We start from the raw sequence: 27774 nt of genomic DNA, 5'->3' as shown, positions 1-27774 counted from the left end.
CTGTGAGTGCCGTGACGCAGGGGGGCGGAACCAGGCGGGAATTTCAAAAAAGTACACAAAACATAACATGATACATTGTAATCTGTTAGGATCACATTAGTGCACAGCTGTCAAACACAAGGCCCGCTGGCCAAATGCGCCCCCCCCCCCCCAGGCCATTTCATGTGGCCCTCGCTCCTCTCCTGCAGCTGCGGTACCCCCCTTGTCTCTGCCCCCACCTTGTCTCAGTAGTTGGCAGCAGAGAGGAGCGAACTCCTTTGCCAGATCCTGCACTCCTCTGTGCAGCTGCAGAAAGACTCGTCTTTGCCCACACTCCCCCAATCCCCATCTCAGCAGTTTGCAGCAGAGAGGAGGGCAGAACTCCTCCTACAGATCCTGCACCTCTCTGTGCAGCTGCAACACCACCTTGCCTCTGCATCCCCTGTTCTCAGCATTCAGCAGACTCTGAAAGCTGACTCCAGCCCTCCTCTGGTTCTGCTCCAGACCCTGCACTTCTTCCCAGATCCACCCGCATCTTCTTCCTGGCAGCAGCACAAGGTAAGAGGGGTGCATTGTGATGTAAGGAAGGGTGGGTGACTCTTGACATCTGATGGTGGAGAGCTCTTCACATCTCATGTAAGGAGACATGGGGTGCTCTGGACATCTAATCCTACAGATATAACCGGCCCTTCAGGGCAACCATAATTAGGATGCGGCCTGGGATTCAATTGAATTTGATGCCCCTACATTACGATATCAAATCAATTCATCCCAGTTTTGTCCCCAGTGCTTTGTCCAGTGCCCTACCGACACTTTTACTGTTTTATTAATTTTTTTTTTTTATTAATACTTTTTTATTATTCATTTATTCATTTAATTTATTAATAATTTATTAATCATTTCTATCCACTTTTACTGTTTTATTCCTTTTTTTTTATTAATAATTTTTTAATAATTTATTAATTTTATTTATTAAATTATTAATTTATTAATAGTTTATTAATTTTTTTTATTCACTTTTACTGTTTTATTCCTTTTTTTTTATTAATCATTTTTTAATAATAATTTATTAATTAAATTTATTAAATTATTACTTTATTAATCATTCTTATTCACTTTTACTGTTTTATTCCTTTTTGTTTTATTAATAATTTTTTATTAATAATTTATTAATTTATTTTATTAGATTAAAATAAAATTAAAATTACATTTTTTTTTATTAATAATTTATTACTTATTTTTTCACTTTTACTGTCTTATTCCATTTTTTATTAATAATTTTTTTAAATAATTTTTTATTAATAATTTTTTATTAATAATTTATTAATTTCATTTATTAAATTATTAATCATTTTTATTGTTTTTTTTTCCTAAGAATTACAGGCCTACAATATAAAACAACAGATTTCCCGCTTTGACATTAAAAAACACTGACATAATCCGACCGCCAGGGAGGTTAATATAAGGACACTTACCTGTCCAGGGATCCCACATGGTCGACCCCCCAAAGCTGATTCATCCATCAGCTCGGGTGCAGGCGCCGCCATTACAACTAAGGGAGACCGGCAGTGAAGCGTTCAGGCTTCACTGCCGATGTCCTACTGCGCATGCGCGAGACGCACTGCGCTTTCTGAATGACCCCGTCCTACTCTGGGACACCCACAGGTCCCATAAGGCAGCAGGGGGAAGGAGGAGGGGACCGATCCAGATGTGGAAATTACGTACCTCCCCCCGGTGGCGTTAGGATTGAAGTACACATTTGTACACTTCAAAAGGTACAAAACAAATAGAAAAAAAAAAAACAAATATCCAAAAACGAGGGGGGGTGTTGCTATCTTTTGTTAACGACCTTGTTGTATTTTTGGCTTGAACTCCGCTTTAAATGTTTGTATCTCCTAAACCTCCAGCAGGCCAGGAAACGCTCTGATCTGATTGGCCCCCCATGACCGGCTCTGAGCGGATTAGCCAGCTGTCTTTACTTCTTTGTCTCCCGGACTTCACCCCGTATCCCTGCCAGAACTCTGCCTGTCCTCCATTATACAGCTAATCTGTAATCCTAGAGGACCTTTCATCAGATAGAAACACCGCATGATCAGCAATGTGTGCGTCACTTCAAGGAATGTATTACCTCTCATAGAGATCACAGTACTCCCCCAATCCTGACTTTATCTCCAAAAGGTCAGCACCATCTTTCTTCAGGCATTAACCAGTTCCGGACCGCCCACTGCATATATACTGCGGAATGGCGGCTCCGCTGCGCAAAATCACGTACATGTATGTGATTTTGTGCAGTAGATGTCAGGGGCGCGTGCGCACCGCCGGAGCGCCGCTCCCACTCTGATTGGACATAGCGGGAGCCAATTAGCAGATCTGGCAGCCACAATGGCCACCGGGACCCGCTGATGGTTCGGAGGAATGACAGAAAGGTGGTCTGCCTATGTAAACAAGGTAGACCGCTGTTCAATCAGGGAGGAAAAGACAGATGTTGTGTTTCAGCTAAGCTCTCTTTTCCTCCAGTGAACATGTGTCAAACACAAGGCCTCGGGCCGAATGCAGCCCGCCAGGCCATTTATTGTGGCCCTTGGACCCAGGGCACTTTTTATAGCCAGAAGTGAGATTTAGAAAGCCTGTGGAAGAGAGCTAAACCTAGCACCTCCTCAACCCTACACTCTGTATGTAGCGCACTCCTCAACCCTACACTCTGTATGTAGCGCACTCCTCAACCCTACACTCTGTATGTAGCGCACTCCTCAACCCTACACTCTGTATGTAGCGCACTCCTCAACCCTGCGCTCTGTATGTAGCGCACTCATAAACTCTTCACTCTGTATGTAGCGCACTCATCAACCCTGCACTCTGTATGTAGCACACTCCTCAACCCTGCACTCTGTATGTAGCGCACTCCTCAACCCTGCACTCTGTATGTAGCGCACTCCTGAAACCTGCACTCTGTATGTAGCGCACTCCTCAACCCTGCACTCTGTATGTAGCGCACTCCTCGACCCTGCACTCTGTATGTAGCGCACTCCTCAACCCTACACTCTGTATGTAGCGCACTCCTCGACCCTACACTCTGTATGTAGCGCACTCCTCAACCCTGCACTCTGTATGTAGCGCACTCCTCAACCCTGCACTCTGTATGTAGCGCACTCCTCAACCCTACACTCTGTATGTAGCGCACTCCTCAACCCTACACTCTGTATGTAGCGCACTCCTCAACCCTGCACTCTGTATGTAGCGCACTCCTCAACCCTACACTCTGTATGTAGCGCACTCCTCAACCCTACACTCTGTATGTAGCGCACTCCTCAACCCTGCACTCTGTACGTAGCGCACCCCTAAACCCTGCACTCTGTATGTAGTGCACTCCTCAACCCTGCACTCTGTACACAGCACACCCCTCAACCCTGCACTCTGTACACAGCGCACCCCTGAACTCTGCATTCTGTGCATAGGGCAACCCTAAAGCTGCACTCTGTACATAACGCACCTCTGAACCCTGCACTCAGTATGTAGAGCTCCCTTGACCTCTGCACTCTGTGAATAGGGCACCCCTGAAACTGCACTCTGTACATCCCTGAACTCAGAATAAAACACACATGTGGTATTTATTGCCCCTTTAAGATCCTCCCACTGTTGCAATTTGGCCACACCCACTGTCCGATGCGGTTCGGAGGGGGAGGGGGATAAAATTATATAGTCTTACAGATACAACGGGCCTTTTGAGGGCAGCCATAATGCTAATGCAGCCCCCGAGGTAATGGAGTTTGGCACCCCTGCTCTAGTGCATCCTCTGCCCCCACAGTTAGAAAGCACTCCCTAGGAGCACACTTAACCCCTTGGTCGCCCTTCTCTGCCAGTGTCATTTATACTGTAACAGTGCATTTTTTTTTTTTAGCACTGATCACTGTATTGGTGTCACTGGTTCCTAAAAAGTGTCACCCAGTGTCACTGGACTGAGATGCTGGCTCAGAGATGACAGGATCAAATAAATCCTGGTTTCTGGTGCCTCTCACCTTGTAACGAACATGAAAATTACAGTCTGGTCGCTGGGGGTTGGGGGGGGATTAAGGAAATGCTTTCTCCTGCCTGCAGCAGACTGATGACATCACCTAAGCCTAGGCAAAGGCACGGGGGCAGAGGAGACTGAGGAAATGCTTCCTCCTGCATGTAGCAGACTGATGACATCATCACAGCCTAGGCAGAGGAGACTGAGGCAGAGGAGTCTGAGGAAAGGCTTCCTCCTGCCTGCAGCAGACTGATGACTTCATCTAAGCCTAGGCAAAGGCACTGAGGCAGAGGAGACTGAGGAAATGCTTCCTCCTGCCTGCAGCAGACTGATGACTTCATCTAAGCCTAGGCAAAGGCACTGAGGCAGAGGAGACTGAGGAAATGCTTCCTCCTGCATTTAGCAGACTGATGACTTCATCTAAGCCTAGGCAAAGGCACTGAGGCAGAGGAGACTGAGGAAATGCTTCCTCCTGCATTTAGCAGACGGATGACATCATTACAGCCTAGGCAGAGGAGACTGAGGCAGAGGGGACTGAGGAAATGCTTCCTCCTGCCTGCAGCAGACTGATGACTTCATCTCAGCCTAGGCAAAGGCATGGGGGCAGAGGAGACTGAGGAAATGCTTCCTCCAGCCTGCAGCAGACTGATGACATCATCTCAGCCTAGGCAAAGTCACATGTTTATATTACGGTCACTCTACGTAATGCCCATTGGTGTGCGCAGCCTATCACATTAGAGTGTGCACCCCAGAGCACAAGCAAACATGCGTGTATATAGGCAGAGCAGTAAACGGTGTCAGTAGAGCTGAGATTGGTGTCAGTAGATTTTTTTTTTTTACTATTTTTTACAAAAATATTTTTTGTTATTTGTTTACAATTTTCTTTTTTAGCGGGCCTGTTGGGGGCTTTGGTGAAATATAAAGATTCTAAACCAGGGGACTCCAAACTATGGCCCTCCAGTTGTTCAGGAACTACAATTCCCATCATGCCTAGTCATGGCTGTGAATGTCAGAGTTTTACAATGCCTCATGGGATGTGTAGGGGAATTATAAATTAAATATTTACTGGCCCCTTCCCCCGCTCTCCATCTTGAGACCTTCCCTTGCAGCAGCTGCAGGAGAGGAGAGGGGGGAAGCTGGCAGCACTGCAGGGGGGAGACAGGGGGCGCCAAGCCAGGAAGCAGGGGAATACGTCACCGCAGGAGGTGATTAGAGTGTGCCCAGGCATACCTGGCACACCCTGTGCGTACGCCAATGGTAACGACTGTGTAACACAAGCATCTTCTTTCCATTGTTGGCTATGTGGCTAGTCTTAAAATTGCAACTTTATTGTCCGCAGACCCGGCAGTGTTTGATAAAGATAATAACACTGGCTGAGATGAAGGTAAGAATGGCGCAGACGGCCCGTCAAGCCGCACACGACTCCATCTGATGTGATTCGTCTTTTTTTCCTCCGGCCTCCTGGTGAATGAAGATGAAATGTATTTCCTTCCGTCTCAGCGTTCAGTAATGTTATTCATAAGAGAAGAGACATTAAAGAGCCAAACAATGTAATCTGCTGGCGGGGGGGGGACATCGCGCTGCACTTCGCCGCCACTTGAAAGCCCGGCCCTCTCCCGGCACATCAACTAATAAACAATGGCAGCCGGGGGAGAGCGATAATTGGTAATAGAATTCTGCTCACTCCTCGCAGGGTAACCTGTCACCGCCTGCTCAGAGATTCCCATTCTAATTTCTAATTTTACCCAACGCCAAGATATGGCCGCGGCTTAAAGGGAAGCTCCACTTCCCCCTGTGCTGACACGGCTTAAAGGGGGATACTTCATTTTTAGACATGGACACAATGTTACTATTTTCATTTCTTCAGTGCCTCTACATCTGCAGGGTCCCCTCCAGTGCCGGGACAAGTTCATCCAGCACCCAGGGCAAAGATGTCAATCTGCGCCCTCCCCTTCCTTTTTCAGGGCGCCCCCCCATCCCTGCAATCAACCATTGCGCCCAGTGCAGCCGTCCCTCCTGCCAACCCCTTGTCCCAGCCCTGGTCCCCTCATTCTACCGTTAGTTTTTATTTTAAACCACACCCACCTTTCCTAACCACTTTACCTGGCCTTGAAAACCATTTCATCAATCCCCCAAAAAACCCAAAACCCAAAAAAAGAAAAAAAAAAACCTGCAAGACAAAGGCATAATGAGCTAGTATGCATCGCATACTAGCTCATTATGTATTACTTACCTTAGAACAAAGCCCCGACACGGACCCCCGGACACCGCTGTGGGAGCTGACATGATCCCTCTGCGTCTCTTCCGGGTTCGGCGGCTCCGGCGCTGTGATTGGCCGGATGCATGCGCGCGGGAGTGATTTTCCGGTAAGGAAAGCTGAAGGTCCGCCAGACCTTCAGACCGCATGCGCCGCTCGCGTGAGCCGTTGCATGCACTGCAAATATCTCCAAAACCGGCACAGTTAATTGTACCTACAGGTAAGCCTTATTATAGGCTTACCTGTAGTTAAAAGTGTCAAAAAGCGGTATACTACCGCTTTAATACCTATCAGATCATAATTTCGTTTGGACACATATGGGTGGATAAACAATTGACCAGCACTAGATGGCTGTCCCCTAATATGGTCCCCGCGCCTGCCCAGGGAACACTCTCTGCATGTGCACCATTCTAGACGGGTACTGTATGGTCTTTGTAGCTCTGAGGAAGCAATTGGTGAAACGCGTCGGAACCGAAGACCTGCGCAATATACAGTACTCACTGCATCAGTCACAATTCCCATCTAGGAATTATTTTTTATCTACTTGTCATTGTGTACTTACTTGTTATTGTGTATTGTTTTTATACATCTTTGATATAATAAAAACACGTATTTTATTTAATTTCTGATATCCCTCCATTTTGGCCTGTACAGTCCGACTTTCTTCCTTCTCTATTTTTCTTGTTTATTTTTTAACAACAAATACAACTTACTTTTGATGGTATTTGATCACCACTGCGGTTTTTATTTTTTGCGCTATAAATTCAAAAAGACCGCCGATTTTGAAAAAAAAAAAAAAAAAATATATATATATATATATATATATATATATATATATATATATATATATATACATATATATATATATATATATATATATATTTTCTACTTTCTGCTATAAAACACATCCAATAAAAAATTTGAAAAAAAATCTAATCTCTTTATCAATTTAGGCACCCCAGATGTTTTTGAACTACATTTCCCATGATGCTCATGCACTCTGCAGTGTAGTTGAGCATCATGGGAAATGTAGTTCCAAAACATCTGGAGTGCCAAGGTTCGCCATCACTGCCCTAGGCTCACATTTAACTCTTTGATTGCCCCTGGTGTTACCCCCTTCCCTTACCAGTATCATTATTACAGTAACGGTGCATATTTTTAGCACTAATTACTGTAGTAATGTCATTGGTCCCCCCAAAAGTGTCAAAAATGTCAGTTAGGGGTTCGATCTGTCTGCCGCAATGTCGCAGTCCCGCTAAAAATCGCAGATCGCCGCCATTACTAGTAAAAAAAATAAATAAAAATGACATAAATCTTTCCCCTAGTTTGTAGACCACCATAAGAAAGCTATATTTGTGGGGAAAAAAAGGACATGAATTTTATTTGGGTACAGCACCGCAAGACCGCGCAATTGTTAAAGTAACGTAGTGCAGAATAGCAAAAAATGGCCTGGTCATTAACCACTTGCCGACCGCCGCAAGTACATTTACTGCGACAGTCAGCCCCTCCTGGGCAAAGTGACGTAGTACTACGTCGCTAGCCCAGAAGCCTGTAGGGGGCGAGCCCGCGCCGCCGGAAGCACACTCCCGCCCCCGCTTGTTCCCCTGCCGGATGTCCGCCGGTCACTCGCGATCTCCCGCTGCAGAGGGAGAAAGGCAGGCGGCTGATGTAAACAAAGCCGCCTGTCATTCTCCTTGATCTAACTGCAGAGATCATACGATCCTGCTATGTAGGATCGTATGTCTCTGTGGTTACATGAAAAGCCACACCCCTTTACAGTTAGAAGCACGACCCTAGGGACACACTTAACCCCTGCATCTCTAATAAAGTTAACCCCTTCCCTGCCAGTGTCATTTTTACAGTAACAGTGCATATGTATAGCACTGATTACTGTAGTAATGTCACTGGTCCCCCCAAAAGTGTCAAAAATATCAGTCAGGGGTCAGATCTGTCTGCCGCAATGTCGCAGTCCCGCAAAAAAATCGCAGATCGCCGCCATTACGCATTAAAAAAAAAAAAATATTACAAAAATCTTTCCCTTTGTTAGTAAACGCAAACCAATCAAAATACGCTTTTTGCGATTTTTTTTTTTACCAAGCATATGGTAAAAAAAAAAATTGGCCTAAATTGTAAAAAATTTTGATTTTTACATTTTTTTTTGGGAATTTCATATAAAAAAATGTGAAAAATATTGTTATTTTTGCAAAATTGACGCTCTTTTTTTGTTTATAGCGCATGATCAAAAAATCATACAGGTGATCAAATACCACCAAAAGAAAGCTCTGTTTGTGGGAAAAAAAGGACGCCAAATTCGTTTAGGTACAGCGTCGCACGACTGTCCGTTAAAGTCACGCAGTGCCGAATCGCAAAATAGGCCCTGGTCAGGAAGGGGGTCAAATCTTAAGTGGTTAACCACTTGCCGACTGCCTAACGCCGATCTACGTCAGCAGTCAGCCCCTCACAGGCAAAGTGACGTAGGGCTACGTCACTAGCTTGTGAGGGTCTAGGGAGCGAGCGCGCGCCCCCGGAGGCGCGCTCCCGCTCCCGTGTGGTCACGGACCCCCCTGCGCGTGTGACCAGCGGACCCGATGTCCGCCGGTCACTCGGCGATCGGCGAGGGAGAGGGAGAATGTCAGGCAGCTTGTGTAAACAAGCCACCTGTCATTCTCCTTGCTGTAAAGACACTGATCAAACGGATCTAGTATGTAGATCCGTTGATCAGTGTCCTTACAGCTCAAGCCACAGCCAATCACAGTAGAAAGCACGCCCCTAGGGATACACACAGCCCCTCCCTCCCAAATAAAGTTAACCCCTTCACAACCAGTGTATTTTTACAGTAACAGTGCATATGTATAGCACTGATTACTGTAGAAATGTCACTGGTAACCCCAAAAGTGTCACAAATGTCAGTCAAGGGTCCGATCTGTCCGCCCCAATGTCGCAGTACCGCAAAAAAAATCGCAGATCGCCGCCATTACGCGTTAAAAAAAACAAACAACAAAAATGACAAAAATCTTTCCCTTTGTTAGTAAACGCGATAACTTTTGCGCAAACCAATCAAAATACGCTTTTTGCGATTTTTTTTACCAAACATATGTAGCATAAAACAAATTGGCCGAAAATTTTTAAAAATTTTGATTTTTACTTTTTTTTGGGGGGGAATTTCATATAAAAAAATGTGAAAAATATTGTTATTTTTGCAAAATTGACGCTCTTTTTTTGTTTATAGCGCGTGATCAAAAAATCGCACAGGTGATCAAATACCACCAAAAGAAAGCTCTGTTTGTGGGAAAAAAAGGACGTCAAATTCGTTTAGGTACAGCGTCGCACGACCGCGCAATTGTCCGTTAAAGTCACGCAGTGCCGAATCGCAAAATACCCCCTGGTCAGGAAGGGGGTAAAATCTTCCGGGGCTTAAGTGGTTAAAGATCCCAAGGCTTGGGTTCCGCATTGCACATTGATGAGATACTGTAGAACACAGTATGTCCTCATTCTGCTCTTCCATGTTAACTTTTCTCAGAGTAACTTGCAATCTACCCAAAGGCCCACTCCAAAGGAACCTCTAGAAAGGCAAGACTTGAAAAAACTAAATTGTAGGTATGTTGTGGTTGGGAACACAGTTTGGGGGTTTTAACAATAGGAACTACACCATAAGCCCTGATGAAGAGGGAGGAGCTACAACCCCAGAAAAGCATTTGCCTGGTAAACTATCATTGGAATGATTTTGTATTTGATTTTTGCTATCACAGTGCGGTGCTTTAATTCTAATTTCAGTTATCTCTACCATGAACCAAGGTAACCATGAAAACCCTTTGGTATGCTGGAACTGCCAGCCCAGGTCATGATCATGTGATAATAGTAAAGGCACACCCTCCCATTTGGGCCCTGCAGGACAGAAGCAGGTTAGGATGTGATAAAAAAAAAACCTGATATGGCCCTTGCAACACATGTGACCAACCAGGAAGGGATGTTTTATTTTTCCTGCACAAAACCCAGTTTTAAAGCAGAGCTCCACCCAAAAGGGAAAGCTTTGCTTGTTCGCAGCCCCCCTTTCACTGCCACATTTTTTTTGGGGCGGGGGGGGGAGAGCGGGAGCCTACTTTTGACTTTTACGACATTTCCGGCCCCTCCTCCTCCCCCCCCCCCCCCCGGCTATCTTCTGGGACCATTCAGAAAGCGCATGTGCAGTAGGAAACAGGCGTGAAGCCTGCCAATTTCCCTTACTTACAATGCCGCGGCGCCTGCACCCAAAGCCGATCGACGAATCGGCTTGGGGTGCTAACATTGCGGGATCCTTGGACAGGTAAGTGTCCTTATATTTGTAGCGGGGTTAAACATGCCTAAAGACACTGTTTGATATGTGGGAAGGAACTAGGCTCCCTCTAGTGGTAGCTGCATGGAATTTCCCGGGCTGTGACTTCCTTTTCACAAGAGAAGAAACTACATCTCCCAGGCTGCTTTGCAAGATCCAGGAACTAGGCTCCCTCTAGTGGTAGCTGCATGGAATTTCCCGGGCTGTGACTTCCTTTTCACAAGATGAAGAAACTACATCTCCCAGGCTGCTTTGCAAGATCCAGGGTGCACGGCTGCACCGCACGGCACTATGGGGGAGGTTATTTAAAGGAAGAGAGAAGCCCAAGTTGAAGGGGGGCCTTTCTGCGCTGGACTCTGAGGAACCAGCGAGCGAGAGTGAAGGACTGACACTGGATATTGGGCTAGAGCCTTTTAGCCTGGAGGGACGACGTGGAACCGTCCCATCTCAAGCACGAGGCACATTCCTGGAGGTCATACTGCTGTTTGCCGAGACCGGAAGTCATCCGCCAGAAGGACCCCGCGCGGCTGGCATATAGCCAAAGGACTGAGACCGCAGTGGAAGCGCGCGAAGGAGAAACTTCTGTTGGTGAGAGGGCACATGCCCAATAACTGACTTTATCTGCTGAAGAGACAGTTTTATCTACAGATAGCGGTAGCGCAGCAGGAGGTGATAAAACCCCGGGGTTTATCACCATACTCTCTCAGGAGACTCATAGACAAACAATAAGGTCTGTAAAGGAGTCGCCAGAGGCTTATCTCTCTCGCAGAAGTTATTGCTCAGTTACGCAGATACCCTGCGGTGACAACTAACAGCTCGTTGTTTTTTTCTCTCTTGATCTTTATTCCTAATCTGGATTACAAATGAGCTCTATTCAATAACCTTGCTAGCGAAGATCAACAAGAAAGAAGAGAACTCTGGGGGAGGGACTCAGATAGGCCCACCTACCTGGTACTGTGTCTAGCCTTAATGCAGGAGGAGTGTGGGGGTATTCTTTTACCTTTTTAAAGCTGTTTTAAATAATCTTTTATGGACTTGTATTGTATTGTATTGTATCTCCCCTATTCAATTTGATACATAGTAAACTAAGTTTGGTTAATTACAATCTTGTGCGTTGTTCCATTGTGTCACCCAGAAGGACTACTATTCAAGAAGGTAACAAGGTATTGTTGCATAGTGAAGTATTGTATTCCAACCTGTGTATCTATTTGATAGTCCAGTCCTATTCTGGGTCAGTTGTGCCTGAGGAGGGATCGAGCCAATTTGATTGGGTTGTTAGGCAGGGTGTAGACCCAATAATATAATCAGCAGCTCCTGCGGGGGTGGTGCTACACGTGGGGGCTCGTCCGGGATTTCTACAGTCCTGCAATACAACCCTCTCAGCCATAGAATCCCCTCCCACGCAGAAATGGATCCTGTCGCTGCTGCTGAGTGGTGCAAGGAAGAGAATGTCATAGTGGAAAATGGCCTGGTGGTTGAAATCAAGGGAGAAGCCTGGACTGAAGAAAAGCTCCTCCCTGTTTTGAGGGCACTATCCACAGACAGGAAATTTTGGGTGATTGACATGAAAACTGACACCACTGTCCCACACACGTATGCACTGTGTGAGTGGAGGAAGGGGGTCCCTGATTATTTCAACGGAAACAGTGTAAAAACTACTGACCAAACAGAACTTTTCCTGATACATCCAGGAGTTCCTATTGCGGGTCCCTCATCCACCACCCCTGGGGTATCCAGCCAAGAAAAAGGTGTCCATGAAGGGCATCCTGAGTCATCACCTTTGTCGACTTTTAGCTCAGAACTGTGTGCTGTTCTTGGGGAGATTGTGGCAAAATGTAGTAGGGACTCCTCGAGCTATTTGATGACTGGATATAGGAAGCTCCGGACATTCTCTGGGAAACAGCCTGTGCCTTCAGCAGAAGATGGGTTCGAAGAGTGGTTAGATACCGCCACTCAGGCTTTGGAGGAATGGGAGGTACCAGAACAGCACAAGAAGCAGAGAATCACAGAGAGTTTAAGGGGACCTGCATTAGAGGCTGTACGTAATCTAAAGCTTAGCAAGAAGAACTGCACTGCACAGGATTATTTGGACATTCTGCAAGATGTGTTTGGTCGGACGGAGAACGCGGCTGAACTTCTCTACCAGTTGGACCACTGTTATCAAGAAGAGGGGGAGAAGTTGTCCGAATTCATTAAACGTCTGGATAGGATTATCCACCAGATTCTGTTAAAGAAAGGAATAGACCACCGGAAAATAGATGAGACTCGTGCACGACAGGTTCTGAAAGGGGCTCAACCTTTAGATCCCATTGCCATACTGTTACGAACTCGTCGAGATGGCGGCATTCTAGATCTGATTCGAATGGTCAGAGAGGAAGAGGTTATGTTGGACAACAAGAAGAAAAGTCGGCAGTTTGACTCAACTGCCCGGGTTGGAGTGATAAGTGTGGAAGAGGGTGACTCTCAAGTTGAACTCCTAAAGACCCAAGTGTCTCAGTTGATAGAAATGGTGTCCATCCTGACTGGTCAGGTATCCACTCTACCCAAGGGGAGTATATCGGAGAGGCCAGATGAACCTGTTAGTCTCAGCACAGATCCAGAGCCACGGCCTGCAAGATTGTTAACTTGTTTCAACTGCGGGGGAGTTGGGCATGTTAGAAGGGTATGTCCCAGCTCAGGAAATGCTGCCGCGAAACCTCGCGAGCCAGCGGGAAACTTCAGAGGACACCGGTGAAGGAGTCAACCGGGTGTCCGCCAGTCTTAAGGGACTCCAGAAGTGGTGCAGGATCAGGGAAACTGAGTCAGGGGGTCAGACCCAAATATAATACCCCCAGTTCTAGACTCCGGGTTACTGAGGGAAGGAAAGTCAATGCACACCGGGTTCAGCGGGGGCCCAGATCAAGGAAGAAAAAGGAGAAGAGGGCCAGGGTACAGAGAACTGAATCAGACAACCAGGCTACATCAAGAGAATTCCCAACTAACTTGGTCGGGCCCTCCCCAGTGGTCTCGGTTCAGGTGGAAGGAATTTACACAAGAGCCCTCCTTGACACAGGGGCCCAGGTGACTCTTTTGTATAGAGACTTCTATGATAAATATCTTACCCATCTACCTTTGCAGAAGTTGGAAGATCTGGAGATATGGGGTATTGGGACCCAAAGTTTTCCCTATGACGGGTATCTGCCAATCAAGTTGACCTTTGATCCATCAGTGGCTGGTGAAGCGGAAACCTTCGACACCTTAGCGGTGGTCTGTCCTCGTCCACCAGGGGCCAACAAAAGCTCTCTCATCGTAGGAACAAACACTGACCTGGTAAGGCGCCTTCTGATACAACTGGTCCAGGGACAAGATGCTCAGGCGCCAAGGATCCATCCCATGCTACGGCAGGCCTACCAACGATTAGTGTTGGAGCAAGAGACCCCCGCAGAAGGAGTTGGACGACTCTGGAAGCTGGATAGAGCAGAAAAGGTCTTACAGCCAGGAGAGGTGGCCTGTTTTAAGGCTTCTGTTAAACTCACATGGCAACAGCCGGGTCCCTTCATTATCTTTGAATCAGGTCAAAAGGAGAGACAGAGAGGGATAGAAGTGATCCCTGAGGTGATCCCTTTGAAGGTGTTACAGGAAAACCGTGGAAGGGTTTTAGTGAGTGTCAGAAACACCTCTATTACACCAGTGAAGGTACCGGCCAGAGTGCTCCTGGGCCAAGTCAACCCGGCTACCCCAGTTGCCCCCATTGATTTCAAAGAAAAGGAACAGGGTGAAGCGGTTATAGAGGAGCTTTGCTCTGGAAACGCTGCCCTCCCGCCGGAATGGGTGAAGAGGGCCAAGGCACAACTTGCTCGATGTAGGGAAATATTCTCTAAGGACGAGTTTGACGTGGGATGTGCCAGGAGCGCTACTCATAAGATCCGCCTGAGTGAGGACAAGCCTTTCAGGGAGAGAGTCCGGCGAGTCCCCTTAGGTGACTTAGAAGATCTACGTCAACAGCTGGCAGAGCTCAAAAAGATCGGGATTATCCGAGAATCCAGGAGCCCGTATGCTTCCCCGATAGTGGTAGTCCGGAAGAAAAATGGATCTTTGAGGCTTTGTATCGACTACCGAACGCTGAACAGAAGAACCATCCCAGACCAGTATACCACTCCTCGAATCGAAGATGCCCTACAGAGTCTGTCAGGGGCGAAGTGGTTCAGTGTGATGGACTTAAAGAGTGGGTATTATCAGATTCCCATGCACCCTGAAGATCGGGAGAAAACAGCCTTCATCACCCCTGTGGGGTTCTTTGAGTTCAATCGCATGCCTCAGGGGTTGTCCGGGGCCCCTGCTACCTTCCAAAGGCTGATGGAGAGGACCGTTGGAGATATGAATTTGATAGAGGTACTGGTATACTTGGATGATGTTATCGTGTTTGGCAGAACTTTAGAAGAACATGAGGAGAGGTTGGAAAAGGTCTTGAAGAGGCTACATGAAGAAGGTCTGAAACTTTCTCCTGAGAAGTGCCAATTCTATCAGTCCTCGGTCCATTACCTGGGCCATATCGTGTCTGAAGAAGGGGTGGCCACTGACCCGGACAAGCTGGATGCTGTTGCCTCCTGGCCGAGACCCACAAATGTGACCGAACTCCGGTCATTCTTGGGCTTTTGCTCCTATTACAGGAGGTTTGTGGAGGGGTTCGCCCAGATTGCCCGACCCCTAAATGAGCTCCTGAAGAATGAAGAAGATGATGTCCCTGAGTTGGTAAAGCCGGCGAAGTCCACCATAGGCCCCCGGAAGGCTAAGGAATCCATCCAGGATCAGTGGACCCCGGAATGCGAAGGGGCCTTTGTCCAGCTGAAGGAAACCCTAACCACTGCCCCTGTGTTGGCCTATGCGGACCCCACAAAACCATATGAACTGCATGTTGATGCCAGCCGAGATGGGCTGGGGGGGGTACTTTATCAGGAGCATGAGGGTCATCTGCGACCTGTTGCCTATGTGAGCAGAAGCCTATTGCCTGCTGAAAGGAATTATCCTACTCACAAACTTGAATTCTTGGCCTTGAAGTGGGCAGTGGTTGACAAATTGAAAGACTACCTGTACGGAGCTGAATTCATTGTCAAGACAGATAATAATCCCCTCACCTATCTGTTGACTACGGCCAAGCTGGATGCAACAGGACATCGATGGTTGGCTGCCCTCTCTAGCTTCAATTTTAGCCTGAAGTATCGGCCAGGAATCGGAAATAGGGATGCAGATGCCCTATCCAGAAGGTTGCATGTTCCACAGGAACCTGCGGAAGAATGGACTCATTTGGCTCCAGAAGGGGTGCGTGCCCTATATCAGGGAACTGAATTTCGATCCCGAGGAGGGTCAAGAGCAGAAGAGATTGGGGTTTCGGCTATCGGAGTACCCAAATGCTACTGCCAGGTGACCCAAGTTGAAGGGGAGGGTTTGCCCCGGCTGTCCAAAAGGGACTTGCGGAAGGAGCAGTTGGAAGACCCTTTGGGAAAACTTCTCTTGGAAGCTCTGGAGATCCAGAGCCCTGAGTTGCTTCTAACTGACTCCCCTCAGGGGGCCCGTCTGTTGCATAGAGAGTGGACCCGGTTACAGATCAGAGAAGGAGTGGCCTACCGGAGAGGTCCATCTGAAGATCTGGAGGAGAAGTGGCAACTGTTCTTACCAGCTAAATACAGAGAGGGAGTTCTGGCCGCTCTTCATGATAATCATGGCCATCTGGGGCCCGAAAGAACCTTTCAGCTTGTCAGGGACAGGTTCTACTGGCCTTGTATGAGGGCCGAAGTTGAAGGATACTGTCATTCTTGTGTCCGGTGTATACAGAGGAAGACTCTGCCACGTCAAGCAGCCCCAATGGGCCATCTACAAAGTCAGGGACCCATGGAGCTGGTGTGCATTGATTTCCTTTGCTTAGAGCCTGATCTGAGTGGCCAGGGGAATGTCCTTGTGGTAACAGACCATTTTACCAGATATGCTCAAGCATTCCCAACAAGGGATCAGAAGGCCTCAACGGTAGCCAAAGTTCTTGTAGAGAAGTTCTTTGTACATTATGGGTTACCACAACGCCTCCATTCTGATCAGGGAAGGGACTTTGAAAGCAGACTGATCAAGAGACTGTTAGATATGTTAGGCATTCAAAAGACTAGAACCACTCCCTACCATCCACAGGGGGATGCCCAGCCTGAACGATTTAACAGGACTCTTTTGGATATGTTGGGGACTTTGAGCTCAGAGAAGAAACAGCATTGGGGCAAGCACGTAGCTGCCATTGTGCATGCCTACAACAGCACTGTCAGTGATGCTACTGGATATTCCCCTTATCGGCTGATGTTTGGAAGGGAGGCTCGGTTGCCAGTGGATTTGGCCTTTGGCATTTCGCCTGATCATACCTCTTCAGCATCGCATAGAGGATATGTGGACCGACTGCGGAAGAGTCTGAAAGCGGCCTATGACAAGGCTCAGGCCACATCTGATCAACGTGGACTGCGGAATAAAAAAAACTTCGACCTAAAAGTTCGGATCCATGACCTGCAACCAGGGGACAGGGTTTTGTTGAGAAACTTGGGTGTCCCGGGAAAACACAAGTTGGCAGACCGCTGGAAGTCCCAACCTTATGTTATCTGCAAGCAACTGCCAAACCTTCCTGTGTACCAAATTCGGCCTGAAGGAAGTGTGGGTCCATTGAAGGCTTGGCATCGGAACCATTTGCTGCCTCTCTCTGAAGCGGTTCGTATGCCCCCTGTGGAAGACGTGTCAGAGGCCCCTTCGACTTCTCGCCGGTCCAGACCAGTTACCAGATCTCAGACGACGCTCCCAGATGAGGGAGAGGGAAGTTCTCCATCTGAAGATTTGGAAGATGAAGAGGAGGTACCCGACTGGTTGTGGTCATCTCAGTTGCCAGAACCCACACCTGCCTCCCTGTCTTCATCTGACTTGGCTGATAGAGGAGCCCTTCGGGCAGAAGCCCCTGAATTCATACCCGTTCATATGCTTCCAGAAGAAGCAGCTGAGGATGAAGATCCTGAGGAGGAGGTTGCACCCTTCTCTGAAGAAGAACTGACCTCTCTTGAACCATCAGGTTCCTCTGTGTTGGAACATGAGGAGGGGGACATTGAAGAATCCTCAGAAGTGCCTGATCCTAGCACCTCTGAGAGCATGCCTCCACGGGAACAGAGGGAAAGGAGAGTCATTCACCCACCTAAGAGACTGACCTATGATCAATTGGGTGAATGTTCGGAAGAAGCTGTTTTTACCTCCAAAAGATCTCCTGACCAGCCTAGTTCCTCCACTGTAGATTTGGTGGGGGACAACCCTAGCTCACCCCCAGGCACAACTGTACAAGCCACCCAAGTTTTGGGGGGTCTGTGAGAGATCATGAGAACAAAGTATTGAAGTAGAAAACGTTTGCATTTAAGTTTGTACATAAGGATATTGGGTTTGGCCATTATAATAAGCACAGTTTTTGATGTTCACAATTTGGTTTACTTTGTGAGTTAATGTTTGTGCACATTTTGTTGCTCTGACCTCACTATATGTTTTTTTCTCTTTCTCACCTTTTGATGTTTTTTTTTCAACACAAACTTTAAGATGTAAGTGTTTAAGAAATTGCAAAGGCATATGTGCTTTTTAAATGAGCACTATATAAAAGCACTAGAAATCAGCACTATATTAACACTGTAGAAATCACTTATTTGCTTATTAATTGCACTTTATCGTTTTACTGTTGCACTGCTATTAGAATACAAAATTGGATGTATTCAGATTGACTTATTTCAGCAAAATGTTAATGTTTTTGTTGTATAATGCCAACCTATGCACTAGGGTACATACTGTTGACCTCTTTGGGGACCAAAGTTTCTCAAGTGGGGGGAGTGTGTAGCGGGGTTAAACATGCCTAAAGACACTGTTTGATATGTGGGAAGGAACTAGGCTCCCTCTAGTGGTAGCTGCATGGAATTTCCCGGGCTGTGACTTCCTTTTCACAAGATGAAGAAACTACATCTCCCAGGCTGCTTTGCAAGATCCAGGAACTAGGCTCCCTCTAGTGGTAGCTGCATGGAATTTCCCGGGCTGTGACTTCCTTTTCACAAGATGAAGAAACTACATCTCCCAGGCTGCTTTGCAAGATCCAGGGTGCACGGCTGCACCGCACGGCACTATGGGGGAGGTTATTTAAAGGAAGAGAGAAGCCCAAGTTGAAGGGGGGCCTTTCTGCGCTGGACTCTGAGGAACCAGCGAGCGAGAGTGAAGGACTGACACTGGATATTGGGCTAGAGCCTTTTAGCCTGGAGGGACGACGTGGAACCGTCCCATCTCAAGCACGAGGCACATTCCTGGAGGTCATACTGCTGTTTGCCGAGACCGGAAGTCATCCGCCAGAAGGACCCCGCGCGGCTGGCATATAGCCAAAGGACTGAGACCGCAGTGGAAGCGCGCGAAGGAGAAACTTCTGTTGGTGAGAGGGCACATGCCCAATAACTGACTTTATCTGCTGAAGAGACAGTTTTATCTACAGATAGCGGTAGCGCAGCAGGAGGTGATAAAACCCCGGGGTTTATCACCATACTCTCTCAGGAGACTCATAGACAAACAATAAGGTCTGTAAAGGAGTCGCCAGAGGCTTATCTCTCTCGCAGAAGTTATTGCTCAGTTACGCAGATACCCTGCGGTGACAACTAACAGCTCGTTGTTTTTTTCTCTCTTGATCTTTATTCCTAATCTGGATTACAAATGAGCTCTATTCAATAACCTTGCTAGCGAAGATCAACAAGAAAGAAGAGAACTCTGGGGGAGGGACTCAGATAGGCCCACCTACCTGGTACTGTGTCTAGCCTTAATGCAGGAGGAGTGTGGGGGTATTCTTTTACCTTTTTAAAGCTGTTTTAAATAATCTTTTATGGACTTGTATTGTATTGTATTGTATCTCCCCTATTCAATTTGATACATAGTAAACTAAGTTTGGTTAATTACAATCTTGTGCGTTGTTCCATTGTGTCACCCAGAAGGACTACTATTCAAGAAGGTAACAAGGTATTGTTGCATAGTGAAGTATTGTATTCCAACCTGTGTATCTATTTGATAGTCCAGTCCTATTCTGGGTCAGTTGTGCCTGAGGAGGGATCGAGCCAATTTGATTGGGTTGTTAGGCAGGGTGTAGACCCAATAATATAATCAGCAGCTCCTGCGGGGGTGGTGCTACATATTAAAAGTCAGCAGCTACAGTATTTCTAGTTTGTTGTTTTAATTTTTTCTTTCCAGACTGGAGCTCCTCTTTAAGATGCTGGCCTAAATTGCCTAGATGATGCTTTGCCCGCCATTCATTAACTTGTCAAGCCAAAGCTGAACCTTAATATAGTAATTAAATCAACGGCTTGATAATTAGAATCTGTCTGCAAGCCAGAGTATAATCACAATTTAATTATCTGTTGTATAACATTAACTATAATTGGACTTTGACATTTAATTAGAATGCATGCCACCTTGATTACACAAAGCGATGAGATGCGATGTAAAGGATTCATCCCTCCAGTAGGTGTTGGCGGTATTGTGCTGTTCTGGTGCCTGAAACATGTAGGCAGGCAGATCATGGGAGGAGCCAGCAGGGTGCTATACATTCTCTGAAAATATCCCAGCACCCTGCCTCAGTGCTCCTCTCAAGAGCCCTCAGTCCTGATGTAAGCAGTGGGCTGGATATTGGATAGAGATATACAAATATCAAAATTCCTTGATGGGTGGGTGTCAGTTTGGAGGGTGGGTGTTCCTAGGCAGGATGTATTTACCTGCATCCCACCCTAGGTTATGCCTACATGTGATGATGGTCCTCCATGATTGAATGAACTGACGTCCAATGAATGAAAGGGGTGTGAAAGGGCGTGAAAGGGCCACGACTAAAGCCCGATGGCCGAAACGCGTTGGATTTTTATTTGACTGTTGTTCATATGCTAAAATGAACAATGTTTTAGCTGATGTCCATAGCACCAGCGTTTCTCCTTTTTTTGAATAAAAGGGGTGGGCCAGGGACAATCAAGTTGGGGAGAAAAGAGCTAAACGATGTTGCATGTCCTACAGCCGGGAAATGAGGTGGGCTAATGCAAATTGAAAGCAGAGAAAGCAATTTCAGTCCAGGAGAGGAGCCTGTACAATTGTGGGTGCAGGAGGCCAGATTTAACACCTATTCTGAACCCTAAAACTTAATACCTTAGTGTACATAAAAACATTTCCTCAATCCCAACCTGGACCATAAGGTTACATTTACACCTGAGTGTTTCCGAAGGCTTAAGGCCCGTACACACGTACCGATCGTCGGCATACAAACGTCGGCGGACGAAAGATCTGCCGACTGTACGCTTGTTAGTATGGTGCCTCCGACAGCCGTCAGCGCACATTCTGCCGACAAGAGTCTGTCTTGCAAGCATTAAAATTTTTGTATGCCGACACCAGAGCGGCCGATTGTTCGCCAGTCAGTACAGAATTCGGACGACAGACCGCAGATTTGCAAGACTGGGCATGCTCAGAAAAGAAAAAACACAGGGAAAGTTAACCATCACATGACATCACTTCTGCAGTCAGCTGTAGTCGGCGGACAAAATTCTTGTGCTGTCTTTGCACTTTTCAACAGACACCGACAGCCCAGGGACAAAAGACGGCCGATCGTTCGCTGACGATCGGTACGTGTGTACGGGCCTTTAGTTTAGACCTGTGTGTGTGTGTTTCCGCACACACATTGGGAATAGGATGGCCTATTCATTTCAATAGACTGCCCCACCCACAAGAAATGTGAGGAAAGAAGTCCCTGACCCCTTTTAATAAAACTGAGCCTGTGCTGAACCACGCCAAGCTGCCATGTGAGGCTGGCATTAAAGCAGAGTTCTGCTTTAAGGACTCAAAACTAAAATGTGTGATCGTGCTGCCTCTAAATCAAGGTAAAAATTAAAACTAGAAAGTGAAAATAAAAGACTAAATTGGTAAGTGTTTTTTTAATATATATATATATATATATATATATATATATATATATATATATATCTAGTGCCAGTGCAAACCACGTGCGTTGGTGGCGTAACGCGTAGAGGTTGAGCCTGGCGGGGGGAGTTTTCACTGGATCACGTGAGAAGCTGGATTTTATTATACGCTTGTTTTTTGACTAATAAATGTGAGTGCGTTTTATGAAGTGGGTTCTGTGCGGTGTATTAAGCTTAAAAACCCAGGTACTGCACTATTGGAGGCTGTTTTTTCTGTTTGTTGCCTAAGACCTATGTGCGAGCTGTGTGGAGCCATCTTGGAGAGGGAATTCCATCGTTCTTAAAGAAACCTAAACACTAGAGTTTGGTCCATCAGATTGATCTGCGTTTACACTTTGTTGACCCTTAGGGGTCTATAATGGAGGTGAGCTTGCACTTCGCCTGGTGAAAGGAGCACGAGTGGAAAATTGTCATTACACTGTCGGGCCACCCCTCTGAAGCACCTTATCAAATAGATACTTATTTTTTGATTGCACAATATATAAGAAGCTTTATTATTCATTGCATTGGCCGTTTTTGCATTATATGTTTATGTATTTAATTTGCACTGGCACTTTGAATATATGAAACACTTACCTATTTAGTCATTTTTTGTCACTTTCTTGTTTTTATTTTTTCCTTGATTTAGAGGCAGCGCGATCACACATTTTTAATATTGATTTATTGCAGATGTGGGAACACATTTGGTGCTTGCAGCAGCTGCACCCTGTAATTTCCTAATTTTTATCAATAGGTGGCAGTGCGGTACTACCACATTTATATATCTGCTTTAATGACGCCTCACCCCCTTACATGGTACATTTGGCATGTAACTTTTTTTTCGTGGGCCGCGGGTACCTAGTTTTGACAGGTACACAGCTCCCACTTCCACTCGAAGTGCCGCGGCCTCCTCACCCCCTCATTCCCTGCAATCTTCTGGGACACATTACAGGTCTCAGAAGATTGCCCGGCCATTGAGGAGGCGCAGTTAGGGTTGCCACCTAATCCCTTTAAACCAGGACACATATTAATCACACAGGTTCTGAGGCTAATATAATGCACATAAGGTCTCTTTCACACTATCCGCTCTGTCAGCGGACTCCGTTTATCTCAGCGGGGGATCGATCCGCCGATCCTCCGCTGAGCAGGAGAATGACAGCTGTTCTCCGCACTTTGTGCGGAGACACAGCTGTCAGAGCCCCATACATCTCTATGGGGGAATCGGATGGGAATGGACCATCGGTCTGTTCTCATTCGATCCCATCCGATCCAAACCGCTGGACGGATGGAAAATAAGGTTTCCATCCGTCCAGATTTGATGGATCGGATCAGATGTCATCAGACATGTCTCCGCTGACATCCGATGCCCCATAGGGATGCATGGGGGGACCGTTCAGATCAGCCAAAAAAACTGACAGGCGGATCTGAACGGTCCGCCTGTGTGAAAGGGGCCTTAGGCACTAAGTGACTTTGATTAGCACCTTAATCAGTCACAGTACTTGTGTAATTATTGTGTGTCCTGGTTTAAAGGGATGAGGTGGCAACCCTAGGTGCACAGCCGGGTGCTCACACTTGTGATGCCAGCGCCGGAGAGAGGCAGGGGAGAGAACCGAGGGCTCGGCGGCCGCATCGCTGGATCGTGGGATACGCTTTTTGTAGCTGCTGACATTTAATAAACACAAAAATGACTGTAACATTGCTTTAAGAATAAGTTAATGACATTGAGAATTAATGGCACCTTGCATGTCTGACAAAGAGCAGCGCAGTTTTCTGTGAGTCGGGAAATCGCGAAATATTTCAAGCATTCCCGATCCTCACTAGGGTGAACCTAGCCTAGACGCACGTTTACGAAACGTGCAAAAAATTCTTGCCGCACTTGAGGTGCTATTGAGTGGTAATGATATCCCAAATGCGGCAAGACAAATGCATCAAATGTGCGAATCTCCATGTGCAAGGGGCTACTTTGAAGCGTTTGTCACACATAGGGCAGCCCATTGAAATGAATGTAGTGCATCGTGCAAAAATGTGAAGCCCACCATTGCGTGTTTCCCAAATGTTAGGTGTGAATGGGGCCTCAAACTCAACCTATATGACCCCTATGGTAATGCCATCATATGTTAAATCAAAACGACTTGATATTGTAAATATAAATGTAAATTAAAGAACAAAGTATATAACTTACAAAGTTTCATATTTTAGTATAATAACCCTGGAGGTCTCCACTCCTCATCTCAAATGTCATCAACAATCGAATTTGGGACAATGCGATTTGAAGCTGGTAAATGATGGACTTTGCCCTCCATTCAGTCTGTGTCTAGACGCCGCGAGTTGGGAATAAATTATTTTTGCATGTTAAAACACAAACTTGTATCTGAAATAAGAAGATCTGGTGATCGCGTCGCCGACAATGGCGTTGCGAAAATAATATCCGATATTATCCATATTCAAATCTCCTCATCTGAATTCCCTGCGATGGATGCGTCGTACTGCGCCAGCCCAGACTCACCTATACAAATTTAAATTTTCACCTACAAAGCCGTCAATCTCGCGCTGTCGTCTGAATGAATTTGTCGTTTTACAGAAACAATGCAAAGAAAAGACTTTTATTTCAGAGAATTCTTTTTATATAAAAACGCTTTCAAGGATGTTTTTTCCATCGGGAGAGATGGAAATTTGAATCTTTGTAACAAGCTTATGACATAAAATGCTGAATGAAAAGAATGGAAAGGGCATGAAGAGGATCAGGATGATTAAATGGTCGGCGCGTGCAGAAAAATATGCACCGGTGGTAATTATTAGAGAACAAATACATGAATGAAATTACCAACCGCAGGTTTCCTGGAAGCTATACTGATCACTAAAAAGATTAATTCAATTGTTCAAGTGTAACAGGTCTCCTCTTTCTGCTGGAATTTCTGGGTTTCAACTGGAGCAATGGGGCTGCCTGTGACCAGTCAGTTCTCCTAATTGGCGCCACCTTTAATTTGTTAATCAGCATGTGGCTTAACGTTCAGTGTGTTGCTAACTTTACCACCCCCACCGGTCGCAGTGCTCACCTGCAGTCCTGTGCTTCCTGCCTGCCTCCAATCTCTAGGTATTCTGTGTCTCTAGGTACGCTTCCAATTCATGTGTCTTCTAGTGACTCCAGTGTTCCCAGTGACTCCAAGTGTGCTCTGAGTCCCTGTGTCTTCTAGTGACAACAGTGCACCCAGTGACTCTAAGTGTGCTCCCAATCCCAGTGTCTTCTAGTGACTCCAGTGTTCCCAGTGACTCCAAGTGTGCTCTGAGTCCCCATGTCTTCTAGTGACAACAGTGCACCCAGTGACTCTAAGTGTGCTCCCAATCCCTGTGTCTTCTAGTGACTCCAGTGTTCCCAGTGACTCCAAGTGTGCTCTGAGTCCCCATGTCTTCTAGTGACAACAGTGCACCCAGTGACTCTAAGTGTGCTCCCAATCCCTGTGTCTTCAAGTGACACCAGTGCACTCAGTGACTCCAAGGGCTGAGTCCCTGTGTCTTCTAGTGACACCAGTGTGCCCAGTGCCTCTAGGTGTGCTCCCAATTCCTGTGTCTTCTAGTGAATCCAGTGCACCCAGTGACTCCACATACTCTCCCAGTCCTCATGTCTTCCAGTGACTCCAGTGCCCCCAGTGACTCCACATACTCTCCCAGTCCTCATGTCTTCCAGTGACTCCAGTGCCCCCAGTGACTCTTAGCATGCTCCCAGTCCCTAGGTCTTCCAGTGATTCCAGTGCACCCAATGACTCCAAGCACTCTCAGAGTCGCTGTGTCTTCTAGTAACATCAGTGCGCCCAGTGACTCCATATGCACTCCCAGTATTTGTGTCTTCTACTGACACAGGTGCACCCGGTGACTCCAAGTATGCTCCCAGTCTCTGTCTTCTAGTCACTCCAGTGCACCCAGTGACTCTAAGTACGCTTACAGTCTCTATGTCTTCTAGTGATTCCAGTGCACCCAGTGACTGTAAGCATGCTCCCAATCACTGTGTCTTCTAGTGACACAGGTGCACCCAGTTACTCTAAGTACGTTCCCAGTCTCCATGTCTTCTACTGACTCCACTGTGCCCAGTGACTCCAAGAGCTCTCTGAGTCCCCATTTATTCTAGTGACTCCAGAATGCCCAGTTACTCCAAGCATTCCCTGAGTCCCCGAGACTTTTAGGGATTCCAGTGACTCCAAGTGCTCTCCCAGTCCATATGTCTTTAAGTGATTCCAGTGTGACTTCAACTTTTGTCCCAATCCTCATATGTTCTAGGGACTCCAGTGTGCCCGTTGACTTAAGTGCACTCCTAGTCCCTGTGTCATATACCTGTACTGACTCCAAGTGTACCCTGTGACACCAACTCCACATTTTTGTACACCATATTATCTAGTGACTTAAAGAGTACCCTGTGTGCCCTGTGACTCCAAGAGCACTCTTGTGGGTCAAGTGTTTTCAAGTTTGCCCCTTTCTGCCTTGTGTCATCTAGTGACTCCCTGTGTGTCTAGTGTCTCCAACGGTGCTTCATTTCCTGTGTCATCATGTATCTCCAAGTGTGCCTCCCTGTGCCCCATATTACTTTCTGATTTCAGGTGCATCCCTGTGAACCCCATGTGTGCCCCATGTCTCCAAGTGTGCTCTAGTGCACCAGATGTCATCTAGTGACTTCAAGTGTACCCTGTGCTGTGTCCCTCGATTGTGTTCTTGTGTGCCTGTGCCTCCATGCAGCCCCCTAATATGAGCACTGACCATTCCACACCATCCAAACATTAAAAGAAAATATTGGCATATGTTGGGTCTTAACTGTTGGCTTAACATACAAAATGGTCTTTGGACCCTAAAACAAATATCAGCTGCACCATCAAATTTGGTATTTACAATGGCTTCCTCTTATGTATATCACCTACTAATTGTCAGGGACAGTGATCCATATCCACTGAGAGAGGGACTGTCCAAATGATGCTGGAGCATATTGGGAGCTTTACTCTCACATTTTGTCCCAGGGACCTTTACTTTAAAGGGTGTCACCAGTGCATGACATTAGAGGGAGTTTCCCCAACAGGGACATAGACTTTTACAGCCTTTTTAGTTCACTTATCCTTTGCATGTGTGATCTCCTGAAATGTCTGGCACAGGGCATTGCGTTACCCCAAGCCCTGAAAGATGATGGGCAGGAAGCAGTGGTACCTAGATGGGCCGTGTAGGAGGGAGCTAAAATGGGCATGACAGTGTGATCATATATAGTTCCATATATTTACATAGTAGGTGAGGTTGAATAAAGACAATAGTCCATCCAGTTCAACCTGTGTAGGTGTGTGTGGCCGTAATCATCTCACATAGCCCTGAATGTTCTGATCCTTGAGATGTACGTCTAAGAGTCTTTTGAAAGCCACCATACTACCCGCAGAAAGCACCTCTTGTGGTAGAGAATTCCACAATCTTGTAGCCCTAACGGTAAAGAACCCCCCACGTTGCCTGAGGTTAAACGCTTCTCCTCTAATCGCATTATATGCCCTCGAGTCCTCATGCAATCCCTTCGACTGAATAGATTTTTTACTATGCCGAGATCACCATTGAGATATTTATAAATTGCTATCATGTCCCCTCTCAGGCGTCTCTTCTCCAGGGAGAATAAATCAAGTGATTGCAGACGCTCTTCATAATTAAGGTCCTCCAATCCCCTAATTAGTTTAGTTGCCCTTCTCTGGATTCTCTCCAGCTCCAACACATCCCTCCTGAGGACTGGCGACCAGAACTGGACAGAATACTCCAGATGTGGTCGGACCAGAGTTTTATAAAGTGGAAGGATTATAGTCTTATCTCTGGAATACATCCCTTTCTTTATGCATGCTAATATTCTGCTGGCTTTGGCAGCTGCCGCTTTACATTGCATGCTATTGGCTAGTCTATCATCTACCAAGACTCCCAGATCTTTCTCCATTTTTGATTCCCCCAAGGGTTCCCCCCCTAACGTGTATTTTGCTTTTATGTTTTTAGTCCCCAAGTGCAAAATCTTACACTTCTCCACATTAAACCTCATTTGCCATGTCGTTGCCCACTCTGTTATTTTGTCCAGGTCATTCTGTAGGATATCTGCTTCATGCTGTGCAGTTATTGCCAGAAGGTGAGGCAGTGACATTGAGTTTCCGGAATTTAGAGCTCTGAAATGTATGTCATCCTCCTTGAGCTTTGTGTGGTGACATAGTAATGGTATATTTATTACTTTACACAT

At 46.5% G+C, this 27774-nt stretch overlaps 1 protein-coding gene across 1 annotated transcript in view; it reads right to left on the bottom strand.

Moving 5' to 3' along the window:
- The window catches only part of LOC309565132 (thyrotropin-releasing hormone receptor-like), a 74372-nt gene that overhangs the window by 9507 nt on the left and 37091 nt on the right, over positions 1-27774 (bottom strand). The window lies entirely within an intron of this gene.

This window comes from Pelophylax lessonae (assembly GCF_965119305.1).
Source record: "Pelophylax lessonae genome assembly, chromosome: 10".
Lineage (NCBI taxonomy): Eukaryota > Metazoa > Chordata > Amphibia > Anura > Ranidae > Pelophylax > Pelophylax lessonae.
Note: the sequence above shows the minus strand (reverse complement) of the source record. Positions and strands in the feature narration are given on the sequence as shown.